Source organism: Phyllostomus hastatus, unplaced genomic scaffold (assembly GCF_019186645.2).
Source record: "Phyllostomus hastatus isolate PE091 unplaced genomic scaffold, TTU_PhHast_1.1 phas_scaffold_182, whole genome shotgun sequence".
NCBI classification, from domain to species: Eukaryota; Metazoa; Chordata; class Mammalia; order Chiroptera; family Phyllostomidae; genus Phyllostomus; species Phyllostomus hastatus.
In genome coordinates this window covers 30492798-30515392 of record NW_025334013.1, presented here as the reverse complement: position 1 = coordinate 30515392, position 22595 = coordinate 30492798, and the positions used below count along the sequence as shown (strand labels likewise).

The window sequence follows — 22595 nt, the reverse complement described above, 5'->3', positions numbered from 1 at the left end:
ATTACAGTCCGAAGGAACAATTTTTTTATTTCAAATGAGAGAACCCAAAGGAGAGTAAAGGATTAGACCAGCCACTTTAAATATTAATAGTTGTAAGGACCTGGAGGGTTAATGTTTTTATCTCATTCATTGTAGAAGCTGTGCTCAGAGCAGAATTTATTAGGGATCAGAATGCTGTATAAATATTTTTGGGGTAGGTAAATGAATGATGGCTGACTGAGTAAACAAATAAATTGATAGATAAACAAATAAAAGGTGAGATTTGTTTTAAACCTATTTAAGAATAAGCCGCAAGTCAGATACCTGGCAGGTAGTTGATAAACTTACGTAGAATTCAGGAAGAAGATCTGAGGTAGAAATATAGGTCTAAAAGCCATCAGCTTCCCCCCAAGAATGGGTAGAGTAAATAAAGGACAGGACAGAGTACAAAGGGCCTGAAGAAACACCAATACATAATAGACAGGCAGAGAAGACCCTCTGGAAGAGTTCAGAGAAACACCAAGGTCTCTAGGCCTGAGTGGCTGCTGTCAAAATGGGCAAGTTAACGACATGTGGGAGGGTGGTACTGGTCCTGGCCAGACACACCAACTCTGGACACAATTTGTGGTCATCGTGAAGAACATTGATGATGACACCTCAGACTGCCGCTACAGCCTTGCTCTGGGGGCTGGAGTTGACTGCTGTCCCCCACAAGTGACAGCTGCCACGGGCAAGAAGAAAATTGCAAAGAGGTTAAAGACCAAATCTTTTGTGAAAGTTTATAACTACAGTCACCGCATGTCCACAGGGTAGTGTGTGGGCATTCCCTTGGACAAAACTGTCATCAACAAGGACATCTTCAGAGACCCTGCTCTAAAACACAAGTCCTGATGGGAGGCCAAGGCCAAGTTCATAGAGAGGGACAAAACCAGCAAGGTTCTTCCAGAAACTGCAGTTTTAGATCCTTTCTGTTTGTCATAAAGATATTTTTTTAAAAAAGAGAAACACTAATGACCATAGATATTTTAAAATAACAGATAAATAATACCTAATACATACATTTCATTCAAAAATCAAAAAGGTTTACAATAAAATGGTACCCTTCCTTCCCTGTCCACCAGCCACCCAGTTCTTCCTATTAGCAACCACCATTATTAATTTCTTATACTATGAGAATATTTTAAGCAACTTGAACATTGTTATAAGGGAGCAAGAGGACCAGTAAAAAGTACAGAGGAAAGGAAATAACTGATGGATGACGAGGAGACAAGAAGGAAGAAATGGAACAGCTTTGGGGAGTGGGAAGGCTCCATCTTCCACTGAAATGAGAGAAAAGCTCAGATGCTGATCAGGAAGAAGAGAAAGAAATAAAATAATTCACTCCTGAGTCCTCTACATTCTTAATGAAGTAAAGGCTGAGTTGTCTGCCGAGAATGTAAAGAGGACAGTGGCGGGACTGGTACCCACAGGGATATGAAGGCTTAGAGCTTCCACTGGACAGTGAGAGAGAGCTGAATGCAGACACTGCAAGGAGATCTAGGCCACATGAGGGTTGTAGCTGAGGTTGAAGAGTATCAATTTATAATCACTACAGTTAGCAGAGTTGGGGGTGTTCCCCCTCACTTTCACCGTTATACAAGTGTCTAGGTATAGAGAAGAAGACAGGTTTGCAGTTTGCATTGATCAGGGATATGGGCAAAGTCAGCATTTGTATCCACTGGAGAGGAGGCGGAATGAAGCTGGGAAGGATGAGATGTGGCTAAGGGCTTGATGGACATTCTCTTCTTCCGGCATGAATTTGGTGGGAACTCTTCTTCCAGAGCTAATCTCTCCAGACTGGATCTGGCTTCTGGGTGAGAATGTATCCATTCCTCTGCTGTGGGACACTTAGGTTGCTTTCATTTCTTTCATTACATGTAGTGCTATGGATAGTGAACATCCTTGTGCCAGTTTCTTTGTGCTTTTTTTGTGAGGGTAGACACTTAGAAGGGATGTGTGGGTTGTAAGGTATGTGCATCCAATTTTACTAGATAAATATTGGGAAATTGCTCTCCTAAGTAGTCATACTAGTCTACACTCCCACCATTAGTATGAATCAGAGTTCTGGTGTCTCCCTGTCCTCACTAACAGCTGGTGTTCTCGCAGCTGGTGTCCTCAGACTTTTCTTTTTAACTTTTTTTTCAATGTATTGATTTTAGGGAGAGAGAAACCTTGATTTGTTGTTCCACTTATTTATGCATTCATTGATCGATTCTTATATGTGCCCTGACCAGGGATGAAACCCACAACCTTGGTTTATTAGTTCAATGCTCTAACTAACTGAGCTACTTGGCCAGGACCTGCTCTCAGATTTCTAAATTTTCATTAATGTGATGGGTGTGAAATGGCACCTTATTTTTGGTTTAATTTTGCATTTCCTTGATTACTTGTGAAAGTGAGGATTTTTTGCTAGTTATGTTGAGTATTTTCCCTTTCACTGAATTTCCTGTGTATATCCTTTGCTCATTTTTTGTTTGGGTTGTTTGTCTCTTTCTCACTAATATCCATATGCTCTATATATTCTGTATACTAATCCTATGTCAGTTATATAGGTTATAGATTCCCCCCCAGTCTGTCATCTCTCTTTTCTCTTTGTTTATAGTATCTTTTGTCAGACAGGAGTTTTAACTTTTTTTGTGTGGTTAGCTATATCAGTCAAAAGACTAATACAGTTTTACGTTATGGTTGGTGCTTTTTGTGTCTTTCTTTAAAATGCCATAAAGATAGACTCCTGCCAGCTAAAAGCTTTTGAATTTTGCTTTTCATATTTGGATCTTTAAACTAGTATTTCTATTTGTATATGATATGAGATAGATATTTAATTTTATCTTTTTTTTTCCAAATGAATAGTTGGTTATCCTAATACTATTTATTGAATAATTTGTCTTCCCTGTTTTTTTGCTAAGCTCCACATACACACGGGACTATTTCTAAGCTTATTATTCTGTTGCACTGGTCTAGCTGTCATTTCCTTCACCAGCACCCTATTGTAATCACCATAGATTCACCTCACCTTATTACTACTTCTCCTTCAAGTTATCTTCGCTATTGTTCACTTTTGACATATGAATTTTAGTACCAGCCATGAAAAATCTTAATTGGTTTTTGATTGGAATGACAGTGATTTTTAGATTAATTTGGGAAAGTTGACGTTTAATAATACTGAGTCTTTCTATTTCTTGACCATAACATAGCTCTCCTTATTAAGACTGTTTTTGTTTTAAAATAAAGTTGAATAATTCCCTATAAAAGTATCTTACACATTTCGTGCCAAATTTATTAGAAGATACTTTCTAGCTTTGTTGTTTTTGCAAATAGTATTTTTTTAAAGGTCCACACATTGCATTTGATTATGTCTGTTTAATCTCTTTTACTCTAGAACAGTTTCCCCTCCACCCACACTTTTTCCTTGTGCCACTGACTTTTCAAAGAAAACAGGTTATTCTTCCTGTAGAGCCTTCCACATCTTTGCTATGTACAATTGTTTTCTTCTGATGTCATTTAACTTGTTTGTTTTTCCCAGTATTTTCATGTAAACTAGAGTTTGGATCTAAATGTTTACTACATTTAGTTTCAACATTTTTGGCAATAATATTTCATATGTGAACTTCCTATTGCATTGTATCCACATCTGAAATCAGACATTTCATTAAAGAATTCTGATTTCCATATGTACAGCTTTTTATAAGGCAATCATGTACATATGTCAGTGAAATGGTTTTATAAAAAAAGACTGTTTTGTGCGGGCTGTGAACCAAAGTGTCGCAGGTTCGATTCCCAGTCAGGGTATATGCCTGGGTTGCAGGCCATGACCCCCAGCAACCGCACATTGATGTTTCTCTCTATCTCCCTCTCTCCCTTCCCTCTCTAAAAATAAATAAATAAAATCTTTAAAAGCAAAAAAAAAGACTGTTTTGATCAAAGAAGCCAGGAGAAAACAGTCCCCCTTCCCCAAAGCTATCCATTCTCTCTTCAAATCCCTCTGCGGTTACTCTCTAGGCTTTTGTGGAGCTGTCATCCTGACACTGCTCTTTGCCATTATTATTCTGGAAATTCCCTTCTCTCTCCTGTGTCAGACGCCCAGGTTCCTGGATCCCATGTTTTGCTCTTTCTTGGTTTACTTCCTCATTTCAAAGGAACCCAAACTTTATTGGCTTCTCAAAGAGAGAGCACAGAAGGTGAATATTTTGAGAACTTGCATGTTTAAAAATGTTTTATTCTATCTTTTTATTGAATGATAACTTATCTTTATATAGAATTGTGGGTTAGAAATAATATTCTCTAGAGTTTTGTGTTCTGAGCCCAGAGACAAACCTCTTTGATGACTCCCTATGCTATAGGTAGATTTTTGTTTCCTCCAAAGTTCTCTGAGGTCTCATTTATGTAGGGTCTCAATTCAGACTGCCTGCTTTGTACCAAATTCAAACCACATCTTTTGGCTCAATGCAGCCTTTAAAAATCCCATTTAGCCCTGGCTGGTGTAGCTCTGTGGATTGAGCGCGGGCTGTGAACCAAAGTGTCACAGGTTCGATTCCCAGTCAGGGCACATGTCTGGGTTGCAGGCCATGGCCCCCAGCAACCGCACATTGATGTTTCTCTCCCCCCGTCTCTCTTTCTCTCTCATTCTCTCTCTCTTTCTCTCTCTCTTTCTCCCTCCCTTCCCTCTCTAAGAAATAAATAAAATCTTAAAAAAAAAAAACAGTGACTTAAAAAAAAAATCCCAGTTAGGGTAGCCACAGTTTCAGCTCAGTCTTCACTTCCTTCTTCAGTTCTGGCACTTGATATTTTCCCATTCTTTCTTGAAAGTTTGACTATATTTGCAATGTTTTATACCTTATTCAAAGTTTTTAGGTGTTTTTAACAGAATTTTGGGTTTCTTAGTTCACCACTTTTCCAACACCAGAGGCCTACATGCTAAACACTTCATGTACATTATTTTATTTAATCCTTTGACCACACTCAAGTAAGTACTATCTTTGTATACATTTTACAGATGAGAAGGGTAGGGTTCAGAGAGCTTGAGTAACTTGCCTGGAGTTCAGGTGGAAAGACAGACCATACATTAGGTGACAAAGTCTCAGTAAATGCATTGAGTAATCAAGGGATTAGTAGGATAATGTCAGCTAGGTGTAGCCAGATGGCACATGTCTCAGTGGACATTGAATTCTTAGCTGAGAGTGCAGGAGTGGAGTGGGTTCGGGACACAGTAAAGAAGAGTTAGAAGAGTACCATGCGCCCTCTAGAGGAGTATAAGGAAACACAGCTTGGATCTGCTTTTTGGAGGACTGCTTCATGAATGTCACTTTCTAATTGAGTCTTATAGGGAGAATTAGAATTTGTGATGCTAGAGCGATATGTAGGGACACATATTCTTAGTGTGAAGAGGATATGATAGTTCTAGAAAAAGCATAAAAACATTGGTAGATCCTGTACTTGAACAGTTAAAGAATCACAAAGCTGAGGTATGATGAGATATTTTTAGCTTCAAATAGTGTCAAGTGAAGACCTCAGAAAGTGTAAGCATATATCTTTAAAACTTTTACCTCAGTCTGTGTGCTTTGATACATACCAAAAAAGAAAACATATCAATTAAATAACTTCATTGGTAGTGTTTTCTTTCTGAGTTGCGGCAGCCTGAATTCTATACATTTAAGGTGTAATTTGATCTTCTTTTAGAAGTTGAACATCTTGAGGAGAAGAGAAAGGCAAATGAAAAATCAAATCGAAAAGCATTAGAGACCTGCTTTGCAGTGAGGGAGAAAATAATCAGCTAATTAGCTGATTAGCTGATTATTCACACAAGATCTCTGCCTATAGCCATTTGAGCACTTCTAAGGATACTTAAATTTGCAAAAGCTTTATAAATGCGTACATTTGAGAAATTAATTGATTTATTTCAGAACATTAGTTCCTGTTCTTAGAGATTACCCTGAAGTAGGGAGTTCATTTGTTAGCCGATTATGAGGATGTAAATTTTATTTTCCTTGGAGTTTCTGGAATGTTTGCTCTGGAGATCATAAGGGAGATTTTTCATATTTACTGTGTGTGTGTGGCCTATAGATTTTTAACCCCCACACAGAAACCTTAAAAGGTAGCACGTATTACTCTATTTTGCAGTTGAGAAACCTGACACTACAGAGTTTAAATAAGCTTCCCCAAATTCCCACACCCACTTAGGTGTTGAGCCTCAGCAAAAACCTAGCCATGGGTTATGAGATGCATTTGTGCATCTCAAGTGCCTTTGGGTTTTTCATTCTATCAGGTTGCCTCCAAAAGACAAGCATCAGTATTCTTTATTATCTACTCTAATTCTAGACCCTTGGCTTTAAAACAGATCTCATTGGTCTAACATTTCAAAATTACTTTTTTTCTTCTCTTTGTGAGATTGGGGTTCATGTTTATAGAATTTCTTTGTGGACATAATGATAGCTGTGTGTATACAGAGTGGGGCAAAAGTAGACTTATAGTTGTGAGTACGTAAAATGTAGTGTTTATTTGTGTATTATTATTTTTAAAAATATTTTATTTATTTATTTTCAACAAGAAGGGAAGGGAGGGAGAAAAACATCAGTTGTTTGCCTCTCACATACCCCACCTGGGGACCTGGCCCGCAACCCAGGCATGTGCCCTGACCAGGAGTTGAACCAGCGACCTTTCACTTTGCAGGCATGCACTCAATGCACTGAGCCACACCAGCCAGGGCCATATTATTTTCCTTATGAACAACTGTAAACCTACTTTTGCCCCACCCTGTACATAGAACTTTATTAAAGTATGCAATTCAGTGGTTATAGAACTCTTAATCAAATATTTTTTGTATAAAAACAGTTTTTAATTAGCATATCTCCTAACAAGACTCAGGAAACTATGTAGTATCCTTGCCTTGCAAGTGGGCAGCTGCTGTTTGTTGATACCTTTCCCTAAGTGGAGGGAGATCCATTGTTGTGGGAAGACTATCCTGTCTAGAACCGTATGGGCAAGAAGCCTGGCTCTTTTCAAGCAAGAACTCTTCTTAGGCAAGAAGCAAGGATGCAGTCAGCACATAAAGCAAAGCTGGCTGACTCCTTGGACATTGAACCTGACCCACATTCAATGCTCCTCTGATTGGCTCAGGTAATTGGCCATTGGTGCCATTTTTGTGCTTTAGAAATAATCTGATTATTTTTTAGATAAGTGTTTTGAAAATAGGTTAGTGAGGTACATTAAGAGACCTCCACAGACTAAATCTATAATTGATTTATGTGATGTATTTAAAGCACTTACTTTATATTGTAGGTCTCATGGCTTCTCTTAGAAGTTACAGAGCTAATAATTTTCTATTTAGACAGGAATCTCTCTTTGACCTCAGGCAAGCCTCATTTATCCTTTGCCTCAGTTTCACAAGCAAGAAAATAGGGATAATGATACCAACACATTAGGTAGAGGTTTAGTTATTTAAGTCCTTTGATGTGGGGAAAGGACTATTGTTATCTCTCTCATGAAACAGCTAACATGCTACAACAGAGAACAAACTATGCCCATGAAATCCCCATCCCAGAGACAGCTTATTAGAAAGATTGAGCATACATGCTATTTTTAGATGTTCAAAAAGCTAAGTGCAAGTTCTTTTCAGTTGAATGTTTGATGTCTTTATCAAATTACAAATCTCTCTCTTCTTTCCTGGAACCTTTCATTTTGCCCGGAGACTTGTTTTTGGCAGATTTCTCTCTGCTTGAAAAGGGGTGTAATTTGGTCAAGTGAAGATCTGAGAACTTGGTCCCAACTTGCTTGAAGACTTTTTTAAGTGGCAGCTTTTTTCTTATGACTGCTTTGGTGGGCTGTTGTTGCCTAGGAGGGCCTCATGGATTCCCGATGACGCTTTCTTTAAGCCTCCTGGTGGCACAGCACAGAGCCCAGCAGGTACAGCAGAAACAAGTTAACAAGTTCAATGAGGGAATTTTTGAACTTTAATTTCCTCCCGTAAATCTCAATGGCGTTTCCTATTGACTGTACTTACCAAGCATATGTATGGCCGTGCTTGAAATGTTTTCATCTTAACCTCTCACAGACTGCAACTTGTTGGGACTCTGGTCTTTGAATGGGGTTTCTGCAGCCCTATACTGCATTTGGTAGCCAGATAACTTGCAAGCTCTGTGTGAGCCCAATTCTTTTGAGTCCCTTCTGTCCTTGGTCTATAAGAACACTTTTATGGAGTGAAGGGCCACAGGGTAGAGGGGAAATTTGATAGCTGTAAATTATGGGAGAAAGCCATATGTTGTCGTCACAGACTCTCTTTATCTTTGAGTGACAAGCAGCCCACATGACTTAGATTTTTGAAAATTCTTTCTCAGACCCCCTTGTCCTACCTCTGAATCATTAGGTAACACTACAGCCTGACTAGTGGGATGGACCATACAGTTTCTGCGAAGTCAGTAAGAATTCTGTCATTGTGGCCAGGGAGTTCTTTGAAATAACCAGTAGCTACCCCACCTTTTTTCAGCTCTTAACTTGGGCATTATCTGCTCCAACAAGCCTTCTCTGATTTTCTAAGATTAGATTAGGTACCAGTTCTTTGTACTTGCACAGCAGATTAAAATTATCTATTACATCATCACTTCCCTGCACAAGACTATGGGACAAGCACTAGGTGAAAATTCAACACCAACGTTTTTACTAGTTGTCTAATCCTCTTGAGATATTTAGACTCAGCAGCTATCCTATCAATTTCATCTTCCTAAAGAAGTTCTCCCAGAGCCCTGATATGATTCAGTCTGTAGTGATTGCTTTCTGTGCCTGGTACACAGTTGTCATTATGTCATCACCCTTCACCATCAGTGTCTTCCATTTGATGTCCCGTTTCCTAGAACTCACATTTTTCTTTTCCTTGGTTTCTCCCTCGTTGTTATGGAAAACATACTAGAGGTTCCTGATAAAATTTTTAAAGAAGCTAAAGTTTCGAGACCTGGCATGCCTGAAAAATCTCTATTCCAGGCTCATACTTGATGGATAATTTGACCAGATATAGAGTTCTCAGTTGAAAAGATGATAACTAAGCATTTTGAAAGCATTGCTCTATTGTCTTTGGTTTTCAGTGTTGTTGAGAAGTCCTGAGCTTTTGTGACTGCGAATCTTTTGATTGGGACCAACTTTTTCTTGGAAATCTATAGCATCTTCCTATTTGTCCCAAGTGTTCTGAAATGTCATGATGATGTGAATCTGTTTTCTCCCTGTGAGCCCTCCACTCACTGGGCCCTTTCAGTCTGGATATCCATGTCCTTTAATTTAGGGATATTGTAAAGAATCAGTTTGTTGGCGATTCTTATCTGTTTGGGTTTTTTTTTTTTCCTCCTGGAAACTTACTCTGATAATGGGTTTCTTAGACTGGCACTTTAATTTTCTTATCTTTTCTGTCATATTTTTCTTCCTTTATCTTTTTGCTCAAGTTTTATCTATGGATGGGGTATGCTGACTATGAGTTTCATAGTACGGTGATAGGGTAGTGTGGTTGGACTGTTTTGGGACTATCTCTTATATCTACCTCTTTAGGGTTTTTTCTCTTGGATTTTCAGATTCCTCAAAGACAACTATTAAATTCTCCTTTCTGAAAGGTGCAGGCCTGACTGCTGGCATTCAAGGAAATGAGTGGGGGTCAGGGGTATCTCAGATGCCTTTATGCACTTTAAGTTTCCTTTTTTCAGTAAGTTGCATCCCGTATCCTACTCCCAACGGTGATTATGCTTTCTCGGTCCAGATATCCTCTGCTTTACCCTCTTATCCCTCTGGCAGGGTGGGACCAGTGCAGTAGCTGGGTTGCATAGAATAGAAAAGAGGGATCTTTCAACCAGCCTTATTTATTTTAACTACTCCCCCCCTCCCCAGCGTTTCTGAGCCTTTTGAGGGACCAGGTGTAAGTTGAGTTGGTTCTCAGTTTTCCTACAGCTGACTTAGGAGTCATTTTTTAATGCTGTCTCCTCTCCCATTCTTTGTATTTTTGTGGGTTTATGCCCATTTAAAAAAATCCATTTACTATTATTTCAGTGATGCTTTGAGAGGGGAAAATATCATTGTGTATCTTCAATCTGTTGTTTTTACTTAAAACTCTTACAGTCTCTAAAGGAGAAGGGGTGACAAGGAGTTCAGTAGCTGACTACAATAAGAAAGAATGGAACCTTTTGTCTGTTGTCATGTGCTTCCAACAAGCTGAGGTCTCAGACTGAGAGAATGGCCTGGAAGTGATCATGAGAAACAAGGAGGTCACCTACTCACCTCTGGCCCCTTTTGTTGGAAGACAGTAAGAAGGACAGAGAAAATATCCAAGTTTCTTGGGTGTTGTTAAAAATCAAGAGTGATAGACTCTAAGGACCTCAGAATTAGAAAAGATTTAAGAAAATGTTTAATCTAATATTTTACCCTCCACAGGAATCTGTTCTTGAGTGTGGCCCATGAAGATTACGTGAGGCTGTGTTTGAAAACCTCCAGCGGGGATTTCTCGTGAGGTTCTAGCATTAGAAAATTCTTTGTGATGTTGTACTTATCAGTGCCCCTCTAAAATTTCTACCTTTTCATCAGATTTTGTCCTTGAGCAATCAAAACACATTATCTTTCTCTTCCTGTGGCAGCTTCCTTCTTGGGCCCCCAAGTTGTTCTCTTCTCCTGACTGAGTGGAGGATCCCTGGCTGCCATTACTTTCAGATCCTTCAGCATCCTTGTAACCTCCTCTGACTCCTCTGGCTCCTCTTACTCAGACACCTGACTCGAACGGTGCAACTCACAGTGGTGTTATTACATCTATGATCTGGAGGCCATTATCACAAGAGATTTATTAATTTCAATAAAGCAAAGTTATAATAAAATAGTACTTTATAACTTTCAGGTATCATATATAAGTTACTTTTTAAATACAATCTACTAGTTTTTTTATCAACTATTATTCGTTTGTTTATTTATTTAGAGTAAACACTTTATTACATGACCTAAGAAAGGAGGGAGTAGGATTTATTTGCCTCTCTGGACCTGGATTTTCCTCCAGCCCCTTGCCCTCGGCCACACTGGCCCTGTCTTGAAGTGATGCATGTGAGAAGCTTGCCCTGCTGGAACTGCTCCTGGAGAAGACTGCTGCTTTTGGCATGTTTTTTCCCTTCCATCATATTCCTTCTGAATTTTCTCTGATCTTTTTTTCTTTTTAATTGAAAATCTCTTCCTCCTCAGGAGTCCACTTGGTCCCCTCCTTGTAGCCCGGCGGCAGTGCATAGTGGGACTCGTACCACTGTCAGTACAGTGTGCTGTCAATGAGCATGATGCAGTTCTTTACTAGGGTCTTAGCGTGGGCCCGTTCAATGCTGGATGCATTTTAGATGACATCAGTCATCTTTGTTTTGGGTTCATAACACTCGAGCCCCAGGAGATGTTGCCCACATCCAGCCTCAGTGCACCAAACTGTGTGTGCGTGCTGGGGGGCCAGACTTAGTGTTGGCGGCGGGGTGTCCCAACTCATATTTTTGCTTCATGTGGTAGGGCTTTCTCTTGTCCCCGGTCTTGCAGCGCTTGTGCCAGTTGTCCTGAGAGATGCCCGTGGCTCAGTGCCAGCTGGAAAGAGTAAACTGTGATTTGGTTTTAAATAGTAAGGTGCCTGACCAAGTTTAAATGTGACGTGAGTGCATTTAAAGAGGGCCTAGATGCATTTAGCATCACCACTGGGGAGTGTGTGTGTGTTTAAAAGGCTATGTGATGGCAAAGGGGCAGATCACATAGTATTTCTGAGCCTCTATTTCTTGTCTATAAAATGGATGTTATTATACACGGAGGGGGACCCAAAAATACCCAGAATTTATTTATAAAAATGGTACATTTTTTCTTACATATTTAAACTTTAGTCATCTTCAAACTACTCTCCATTTGATGCAATATACCTATCGAGACATTTTTTCCACTGCTCAGAATGGTTTTTGAATTTGTCGATTTTGATGCCTTTTAGTGCTTCTGCTGTTTTCTGTTTCACCTCTTCCCCATTGGCAAAACTTTTCCCTTTGAGCCTGCTTTTCATTTGGGGGAAACAAAAAAAGTCACTTAGGGAGAAATCAGGGGAATAGGGTGGGTGGGGCACAGGGGTCATGCCTTTTTTTGGTCAGAAACTGCTGAACACTCAGCAGGTGTAGGCAGGTGTGCTTATAAGTCACCCATCATGAAAAGGGGAAATGCATTGAAAGAGTCTTCAGAAAACTTAGCTGAAGCCGGACGCAGTCTCTCACAACAAGGTGAACAACGCTAGCTGGTGGGTGCACTGATACAGATGGGTTCCTGGAACACTCACCTGGCTGGGGAAGACTGTACTACAAGGGGCCTGCCCTCTGGAAGATAATTCTGGTTTTTTGGGGGTCTCCCCTTGTAGATGTTGTAGAATCATGTGAGAATTAAATGAAATAAAGTATGTGTAAGAGCTTTGTAAACAGTAAAATGCTGTCCAGTTTTAAGTTAATTGTTTTTGCCTTCAAAGATACCATAGCCTTAGAGAACCAGTTGAGCTGATGATGGCAGGTAGTGTACCACTGGCTCCAAACTGAAATCTTTATGGATTGTTGCTGAAAATATATTTAGAGACACGTCCTTTTTTTTTCTTTTTAAACACTTATTTATTTATTTTTAGACAGAAAGGAAGGAAGAGATAAAAAGAGGGAGAGAAACATCAGTGGTGGTTGTCTCTCATGCCTTCCACTGGGAACCTGGCCCACAACCCAAGCATGTGCCCTGACTGGGAATCGAACTTGCGACCCTTTGGTTCTTAGGCCAGCGCTCAATCCACCAAGCCACACCAGCCAGAGCTAGAGATGCATCCTTCAATGAATGAACTTGGATAGTCACAGGATGGTTAGCTGGTTATGGATTTTTGTGCCTGACTTCTCTGATTAACTGAGGATTGCCATACATGCCATACATGGATTATTATTTTTGAAAGAATTGATTTAATTAAATGTGCTGAGTATCAAAATGATACTTGACATGGTTTAATTTTTCATGATGATTCCCAAAGTGGGTGAGAAAGTCAGAACTTAAAGGGTTGCCATCCTTATTAATGCCACTGAACCCAGAGTGTGGTTCTAGATAAAAATTGAAAAATAGCTTGACTGTTAAAATCATACAGTTTTATGCCATAAATGACTTCAGAGATAGTGCATCCCTCTAATCTAGTAGATGAAGAAACTGAGGCCCAAAGAGGGAGTGACTTATTTAAAGTCATAAGTGAAATTAATAGTAAAAGAAGACATACCTAATCTTAGAAGTTGCTTTCGGGGGCTGATAAAATCCTGATTTTAGTTTAGTTTTTTTTAACTCGTTAGTGGACTTTCTTGTGTTTTATAAACTTCCCTTTGTCACAGCCCCTATCAACCCTCTGCTGATCTCCTAAGCCTTCTGGTTTCCAGGTAAACTGGACAGTATTTCCTGGTCATACTCAAGGATATAGTTAAAACTAAAACATAATATAAAGACAGAAAACATAATGTAATTGTAAGCCATGTTCCATGATCTTGAAATGGGACAATAATATTTTTGTCCTGTGGCACATTTGTATCTGACCAAAAGAAAAAGAATGAAACAATTTAATATAAATTTAGATAATATTTCAAAGTGAATGATTTGATAAGACTGTGTTATTTCTCTATTAATATCAGTGCATTTGGAAATTAAAACTATTGTAGATATCTGTCTACATCCTGGAAGGGAAGTGACCAGCATTTTTGTAGAGAACTCGTTTAACAGAATTAGAAATTAGCACATTTTCAGTTTTTTCTTAGCTTCACACAGGAAACATGAGTAAATTCCTTTATTTGTTCTTGATTTGAAAAGGAAAACTTTAGAACTATAAATGATGAGCCTCCATTTTAAAAGTATAAATCTGGCCAGGCCCTCCACGACAGTTGCATCTGATTTCTTTCCTTTCAGACACCTCTGCCTTTTTCTTCTTTGGAAGCAGCAGGCTTGCTCCCTGCCTCATTGCTTTAGGGAGCGGCAAAGTCAGTACCTTTGTGGTCCTCTCCTAACTCTGAACAGTCACAGTCTCTTCAAAGGGGGCTCAGCTCTGTCAGAAAGCATGCTATTTTTAAATACCTAAAATTGGATATTTTATTTTATTTTAAAAGAAAAATAAATAAATTTTGTTTTTTAAAGAAAAATAAATGAGTTTTATTTATTTTTAGGCAGAGGGGAAGGGAGGGAGACAGAAAAACATCAGTTGCCTCTCGAGCGCCCCCCACTGGGGACCTGACCCGCAACCCAGGCACATGACTGGGAATTGAACCAGTGACCCTGTGGTTTGCAGGTTGGTGCTCAATCCACTGAGCCACACCAGCCAGGGCTAAAATTGGATATTTTAATCTTTGAGTCAATTCAAACAAGGAGAAGGATAATAGGAAGAGTGCTAATATTTACTGATTCTTGTTTGCCAGCACTAGGTTGAACTCTGGGATCCAAAGTGAAAAGAGCTCCTTATGAAGCTCCAAGTCTAGATAGGAAAGAAACCACGTAATCAAATTTAGCGGTTTAAGGTCTGTAATGGATCCGAAAAGACTTCATCTCTAGAGAAGATAATATATTGGCTCTACCCTTTATAATATCTGTGACAAGATGTGAGTCTTGATGGATGAATGTGTAGTGGGGTGGAAAGAGAGATAAGGGCATGCATTCTTGGCAGTTAACATGAGCTGCATGGAAGGGTAATTGTGGAAGAGAAGGCTGAATTAGTTGGGTGGAGCCATATTTTGAAGACCCTTTTTTTTAAATTCTCACCCAAGGACATTTTTTTTCATTGCTTGAGAGAGAGAGAGAAAGAGAGAGAGAGAGAGAGTGAGATCCATTTGTTGCCTTCTCATAGGCACCCTGACTGGAGATTAAACCTGACTTGGAGTCGAACCTGAAGCTTTTCAGTTACGGGATGATGTTCCAGTCAACTGAGCCACACCATTCAGGACATGAAGACTCTAAAAGTCATGCCAAGGAATTTGAAGTCAGTCCCATAGAGCAGTGATCTCCAAAATGGGGTGTTCTCAAAGACAGGGGGTGTGTGGGATGGACTACCAGAGGAAAATATTAGAATTCTAGTTCTTTTAATTCTGTCTTTTCTTTTGTGTTATATAAAGAGCATATTATATCATTTATAATCCATATGTTAGATTATAATCCATATATTATATTTTAAAATCCATTTTAAAAATAAGCAGGAATAAGTGGATGTATTCAACATTTTTTTATGTTTGGAAAAAATTTCTTTTGCTTTATTTTTTGTTATTTTCCCCTCCTTCACCTTCTTCACCTCCCCCCACACTGGAGAACACTATTTCAGGCTGTATTTAAACATGGGAATGAAATAAATGTGGTGGAATTGGAGTATGTGTTAAAATAAGAGAAAACTGAAGCGATAGAGAGACGAGTTAAGACTGGGGAGATAGCTCGAGGCCTGAACTAAGGTAGTGCAGTAGAGACAAAAGAGGGGGACTTGGGGACCAGGGAGATGGTGGGTGTGGGGTGGGCAAGAGAGGGAAGACATCAGTCCTGGACAGTGGCCAGATTTCTGACTTCAGATCCTGGATGGTGGTGACACTGTGATTAAGCTAAGGATCAGAGGAAGGATATTCAGCTCTCAATCTAAAGATTATCACAATTCTTACAGACTGAATTGGTCATTCCATCCTGCACCTAACGCTTCAAACTCAGTAAAAACAAAATGGCAGGTGGCTCTTTGCTGTACACTTGGAGGACTGCAGACTGGGAATCTTCTCCAAGCATTTTCAACCAAAATTGAGCACGGTCATGGTGAAGTCTCCTTTGCAGTCAGCCACTGGTGTTTGTTAAAGCACCCAAACTACTCGTGGGGATTGGGTCGGGGTTGGACCGCACAGACAAGTGCGCAATGTGACCATTCGTAGCCATAACCGAATGACTGAATTCATCAGTTCCATATGGGCAGGGGTGGAGGACCGGGCAGTGATCTGGGTCATAGCCAGTGTTTGTGGAAGTGCTGGGTGGGTTAAAGCATGTTAGTTACCTTGCCCTGACAGTTTTTTCCAGGGGAGTAAGTATGTTTTCCTTTCTCCTTGCTGCAGGAAATCATTTGCCAGATTGGGTTATTTATAACAATCTGTCATGGAACAGCTGCCAGGAAAAGAAAAGAGGCTATTCCCAGTAGCTCTCTCCTCCTCCCTCCCCACCATTGCCACCACACACACACGCATCCGGTTTTCTAATTTAACTTTTGTTTTTTTTCTTCTAGTTTTACTCAGTGGTTTTGGCTTGATTGAAAGTATTCTTGTAATGAAAGATGTCTGGGCTTTACCATGGCTTGGTAATTGGGTTTTCCAAGTTTAATTTGTTTGCTTTAGCCAAGACTAACTGACAGCAGTTTGGGTTTTGAATTCCTGGGTGTCTTGGTTTGTCCCCAAGCACTAAAGTGCTATGTTTCACCTTCCCTTGAAGACCTTTCTACTTTGTCAAAAACATACACATTTGCTGTCCTTTACAGCTATGTGTTTTGCTCCTCTTGACATTGCCCTGGCTCCTCTAGAGGAGTAGGCTTGGGATAAGGCACTCGGAGGACTGTTAAAATAGCAAGTGGGGTGGTCTGCAGGGATTCCAGTCGGCCTCGAGGAAGAACAGGCATACTCTTGGTGGTAGAAAGGGAGCCGTCCCCCAAACACAGGCAGCTCAGGGCGGGTGTGTCCGGAGCACTTTCAAGTTAATTGCATTTCAGATACACTGTACAGTTGCTTTACACTCCAGTCTATGTTTATTCATTGCTGGTGGTCACACATGATCAGAAATACTTTTGGCTCTAAAGAGTTTTTCAGCTTTTCTCTCTGGGCTCCAGTTAGTGGAAGAACATTTGCATTTCTAGAGTGGGCTTTACATTTTTAGAACAAAAATCAAAACAATAGTCACTTATTTTCTTTCTCTTATACCACATAATAGCAATTTCAACCCTTTTCATGTCATGGCACACACAAACTACTAAAATTCCATAGCATACCCAAAAAATATATTTTTGCTGATATTACAAGAAATACGTATAATTTAGATTCGTTCACACCAGAAAGCTATTGTTGTGTTGGCTATGTCATTTTTTTATTGACAATCTAAGGGAAAGGAGATCAGTGCCCCTGACTAAATAGTCAGGTATTGAATGTCTTAAAATTCTTGTGGCACATTGGTTGAAAAAAGATGTGAAGTTGATTTAGTTTTTCTTTTTCTTTTTAATCCTCACCCAAGGTAATATTTATTGATTTTAGAGATAGAGGAAGGGGGAAAGAGAGAGAGAGGGAAACATCAACTAGTTACCTCCCATATGCACCCCAACCAGGGATCAAACCTGCAACCTAGGTATGTGCCCTGCCTGGAAATCAAACCCACAGCTTTTTGGTGTAGGAGACAAGGCTCCAACTGACTGAGCCACCTGACCAGGGCCAGTTTTCCTTTCAGACTTTTGTTTCTTCTTCCAGGATACCCAGCTTTGGAAACAACGTACATTGATCAGGTAGCAGAGACTTTCCCCTGGAAGTGTAGTTCCACAGAGGATGGGAATGTGTTTGGTCTCAGTGAGTCTTATATGGTGCATTCTCTGGGAACAGAGGCATGAGATGCCTGGTGCATAGCACCTCCATCTGTATCCCAGACCCTGACCTTCAGACTGATGCCTTTCTTTTCACAGGGAACAGATGGCTACCAGACATCTGGAGGAGGGGCCTGTTCCTTGTGTTCCTTGGGCATTTTGCATTCAGTTTAGCAAAAAGTCACCTGAAAGCAAAGGAAAAAATGAGGCTGCTGACTGTTCACAATTATGCAGGACTTGTTTGGCATTCACTATACTGACAGATTTATTTTTTTGCAGATACTGAATGATAAAAGCATTTATTTTCCAAGACAACACTGATGATACCACTTCAGAGGCATCTGCATGGGGGTCATTTTCTTCACTTTGGAATGTACTTAAAAATTGAATTTATTGAAGAATAGTCAGCTTGCAAACATCAGTCATCTTATTAGAGAAACTTAGGAAAATAGAAATATTTTTTGCCTCAGCAAACTGTCATTGTCATTGTAATGAAACGAGGCAGCTTCTGCATGTCTTTAGCAGTGGCCCAGCTCCCTGTCTTTCTAAGCATTGTTGGAAGAAGCAGGATTCTGCAGGCCGTTTCTTCCCTCGAGTGCATGTGTGTGGGCTGATTTGTTAACGCTTGGTGGCTCCTGGATAGTGAGCACAGAAAAATTTTTTCCCTAAAAAAATGTTCATAGGGACTTTTTTTTTTTTGCTCAGAGTTAAAATCCCCCCCCAAAAAATTAAAAGAGAAGCTGAATGGTAGGGAAAAATCCAAATTTGAACTTCTTAATCTTAATATAAGGTCTTCAAAAGGAATTGTTTAGGCTGTAAATAATGAGTTATATGTAGGAAAGAAAGGATGGTTCTGGTACAGATTGTGTACAGACAGTCCCTGACTTAACGATGGTTTCACTTACGATTTTTGATTTTACAATAATAGTGTTAAAGCAATTTGCATTCAGTAAAAACTGTACTTCAGATTTTGAATTTTGATCTTTTCCTGGGCTGGCAATATGCATCTCCCATGATGCTGGGCAGCATCAGTGAGCCCCAGCTCCCAGCCGGGTGCCCAGTCACAAGGGTCAACGACCGATACTCTGCAAAGGGACTGTGTTACCAGCATTTTTGGGGTATTGTGCTCTGAGCAAGTTTAAAGTAGGCTAGGCTAAACTATGGTGCTCGGTAGGTTAAGTGTATTAAGTGCATATTCAATTTAATGATGTTTTCAACTTATGATGGGGTTATCAGGACATGATCTCATCCTAAGTTTAGGAGCATGTGTCTTCAGAATAAGAAATTGCAGGCAGCAAGACAAGGCATTCAAATCATGGAGCCTCACTTTTTGAGCAAACACGAATGACATTTTGCTGTGGTGGAATGTGAGTTGAAATCATCCATTTTCCCACCCAAAGCAGGAGTCTTGATTTAGATTAAAATCTTACAAAAGTTGGACCCACTTGCAAAAATTTCTATGAATACAGATACTTTATTCTTAAGCCTGGGATAATTTAGTCCAGTGTTTCTCAGACTTTTAAAAGTAGCAGAACCTGTTTTCCAAATCAACACTCACACAGAAGCCCAGACAATGAAATCAATAAGAGAGGAGCTGCCTCGATTGACCCAGGAAGGGGAGTAGGAACCAGCCCTTCTCTGAGGCACCTCTGGAACCTGTAGGTGTGCTACTGAGAAACACTGATGTAGTTGGTTTAAGTTACAACCTAAGGAATTTGTTTTCCAGTTGACTGTTTTTGGACTTTTGTTTTTTGCACTTATAAAATATAATGGCAGAATGTATAGGTAGAAATTTGTTTCAGATATAAGTAGCTTTCCTTAGCCAGCCACATTTAATACTTTCTAGTCCAAGAAAGATCACCAAAAGTATAGATGCGACATTAGAAACCAAGGCTAAGATCCTATACCCTCATACTCCCAGTTACTACATGTGGATGAAAAGTTGGCCAGTGAAGAAGGGAAAAAAAAGTAATTCATGTGAAACATGGAGCTAGAAGGAGAGCTCTGTGGATAATCCCCTGGACCACCATAAAGACAGACAAGAAGGTCCTAGAGCAAATGAAACCTGAAACATGGCTGGAGACAAAAACAACAAAACCGAAGCTGTCCTTCCTCAGGCTCACCATGAAAAGGCAGGGATGTAAGGAAAAGGCTGGGGAAAACAGAAGGCAGCAGGAAAGAGGAAGACCAAACGTGAGACGGACTGACTCCGTGAAGGAAGCCACAGGCATGAGTCCAGAGGAGCTGAGCAGGACTGTTGAGGACGGGCCCTTGTGGACGCCACTCGTTCACAGGGTCCCCAGGAGTCTGAGCCAACTGGATGGCACACTAACACACACAGGCCAAGTTTCCTCCAAGTTCCAGAGTAGGACCTGTCTCAGCCTAGAGTGAGTGTTCAGTAAATGTTAGATAAATGAATTGCTACAAACAATAATCCAGTTCTGCCTGAACATTTCTAATGATTCATTACCTTACAAAATTATTCTTTTTTACTAGTTCTGATTGACAGACATAAGTTAATATGGAAATCAAAAATACTTCTGTTCATGTTTTACCTACTTGTTCTTAGTTTTGCTTTTCAACTAATTTGATCCTTCCTTAAGACAGTGAAGTGTTTGAAGAGTGCTATTATCTCTTTCCTTTTTTTTTTTAATCCTCACTTGAGGACATGCTTGTTGATTTTAAATAGAAGGAAAAAGAAGGGGAGAGAGAGAAAGGGAGAGAAACCTCGTTGTGAGAGAGAAACATTGATCAGTTGCCTGTTGCACATGCCCCAGCTGGACTGAATCCGCAACCTAGGCATGTGCTCTGACCAGGAATCAAACCCACAACCTTTCGGTTTACAGGACATCACTCCAGCCAGCTCAGACACACTAGCCAGGGCATTTCTTTCTTTCCTAATTCCAACCCCTATTTCTTGTCCTACCCACTGTCAGCCACACATATGAGGGGGAACCCCCAAAACGGAAATTCTTTATTAAAAAATGTGTATTTAATCTCACATGTTTAAATTTCAGTCACCTTCAAAGTACTCTCCGTTTAATGCAAGACACCTATCCAGATGTTTTTTCCACTACTCAGAACAGTTTTTGAGCTCGTCAGTTTTGATGCTTTTTAATGCTTCTGTGGTTCTTTTGTTTCACCTCTTGCACATCAGCAAAATGTTTCCCTTTGAGGACTTTTTCTGGCAGGGGAAACAAAAGCTCAGGGCGAGACCAGGTGAATAGGGAGGGTGGGGCGTGGGGATGATCTGTTTTTGGTCAAAAACTGCTGAACACTCAGCGTGGTGTGCATGGGTGCACTCCTAAATCACCCATCATGAAATGGGCAAATGTGTTGGAAGAGTTTTCAAAAAAAATTCACTGAAGCTAAGTGTAGCCTCTCCCAACAACGCTGGCTGGTACACTGATACAGAGGGGCTCCTAGAACACTCACCTAGGGGAGAAAGCCTGTGCTACAGGGGCCCGCCCTCCAGAAGATATTTCCTGGGGGTTTTTTGGGGTCCCCTCTTGTACAATCTTTTTTTCCCTACTAAACAACTTATGTTCTTTCAACTCTCATGTTTTCTAGCGTTTTCACCATCTTCATCATCTTACTGATACATTTTTAGTTTTTCAAGGTTACTCTTAAAATCTTGGGTTGGCTAAAAAGTCCATTTAGTTTCTTCCATAAACTAAGAGACACATTTTTCATTTCCACTAATAACTTTATTGATTTGGATATTTTGAGTATGTCAGCTATCTCCCGTGTGGTATAGCACTGATTGTTTTCAATTAATCTCTCAATTTGATCACTGTCAACTTCAGCTGGTCTACCTGACCCTGGAGCATCGTCCAGCGAGAAGTCTCCAGTATAATACTTCACACACCACTTTTGACACAGTTGATCAGTCACAGCACCTTCTCCATGCACTGCACAAATCTTTTTTTGCATTTCATTTGCATTTTTACCTTTCTGAAAAAAATAAGGTATAATATGCTGAAAATGTTGCTTATTTTCTTCCATCTTCAATATTAAAATGCTTACACAAAAATTCACCAATTTTGATAAGTTTTTTTAAATGCACACTGATATGACATCTATCAGCATACAATCTAACAAAATTGTTTCAAATAAAGTTAAAGACAAATAAGCACTACTAGAGCCATCTTACAGAAAAAAACAAACTTTTTGGCCAACCCAATATGATGCATCTACTGATACCTAGACCTGCAGTATTGGGTAGTAGACGGACCAAAACTTAAGGGTATCTAAGATCTAAATTCAGATCTGTTTGGTACCGAATAAGGACTAGAACCTCTTTTAAACGTGTCTTCAAACCAGCAAAGCTATACAGGTGACTCAACATGATTTGAACTGCACGGGTTCACTTTTACATGAGTTTTTAAAAAATATGTACAGTACTGTAAATTTATTTCCTCTTCCTCATGATTTTCTTAATAATATTTTACTTTCTTTAGCTTACTTTATAAGAAAACACTATATAATGCATGTAACATACAAAGTATGTGTTAATTGATGATGTTATCAGTAAGGCTTCCAGTCAACAGTAGGCTGTTAATAGTTAAGTTTGGGGGGCGTCAAAAGTTATACATGCGTTTTGACTATGTGGGGGAAGCAGGCGCCAGCCTCCCCTAACCCCTACATTATTCAAGGGTCAGCCCTGTTTCTTTAAACACTGTTCAGAAGTGCAGATTTTTTAGTTAAAGGAATAGTCATTGCTAGTTGTTAGATCTTAGTTACATAACTACTGTTAAACTGTTTCACAGACTGTGAAGTACAAATAATAATAGTGCTTAAGCATAGAATTCGAAAGATGGAGATAATGCATACAAAGTGTTATTACAATTCCTGGTCAATGATATCCATTCAATAAATGTTAATTACCATTATTAGTTATTATTGTAATTAATCTGAACACTAGATTTGCAGCCAAAAGGTCTACCACATGAGAAAATCTTTTTTACTGCATTGATTTATTCATTCGTCAAATAATTTACTAAAT

General features: G+C 39.6%; 1 protein-coding gene across 1 annotated transcript in view; it reads left to right on the top strand.

Annotated features, from left to right (window-relative positions):
* The window catches only part of EIF2B3 (eukaryotic translation initiation factor 2B subunit gamma), a 116884-nt gene that overhangs the window by 20515 nt on the left and 73774 nt on the right, over positions 1–22595 (top strand). The window lies entirely within an intron of this gene.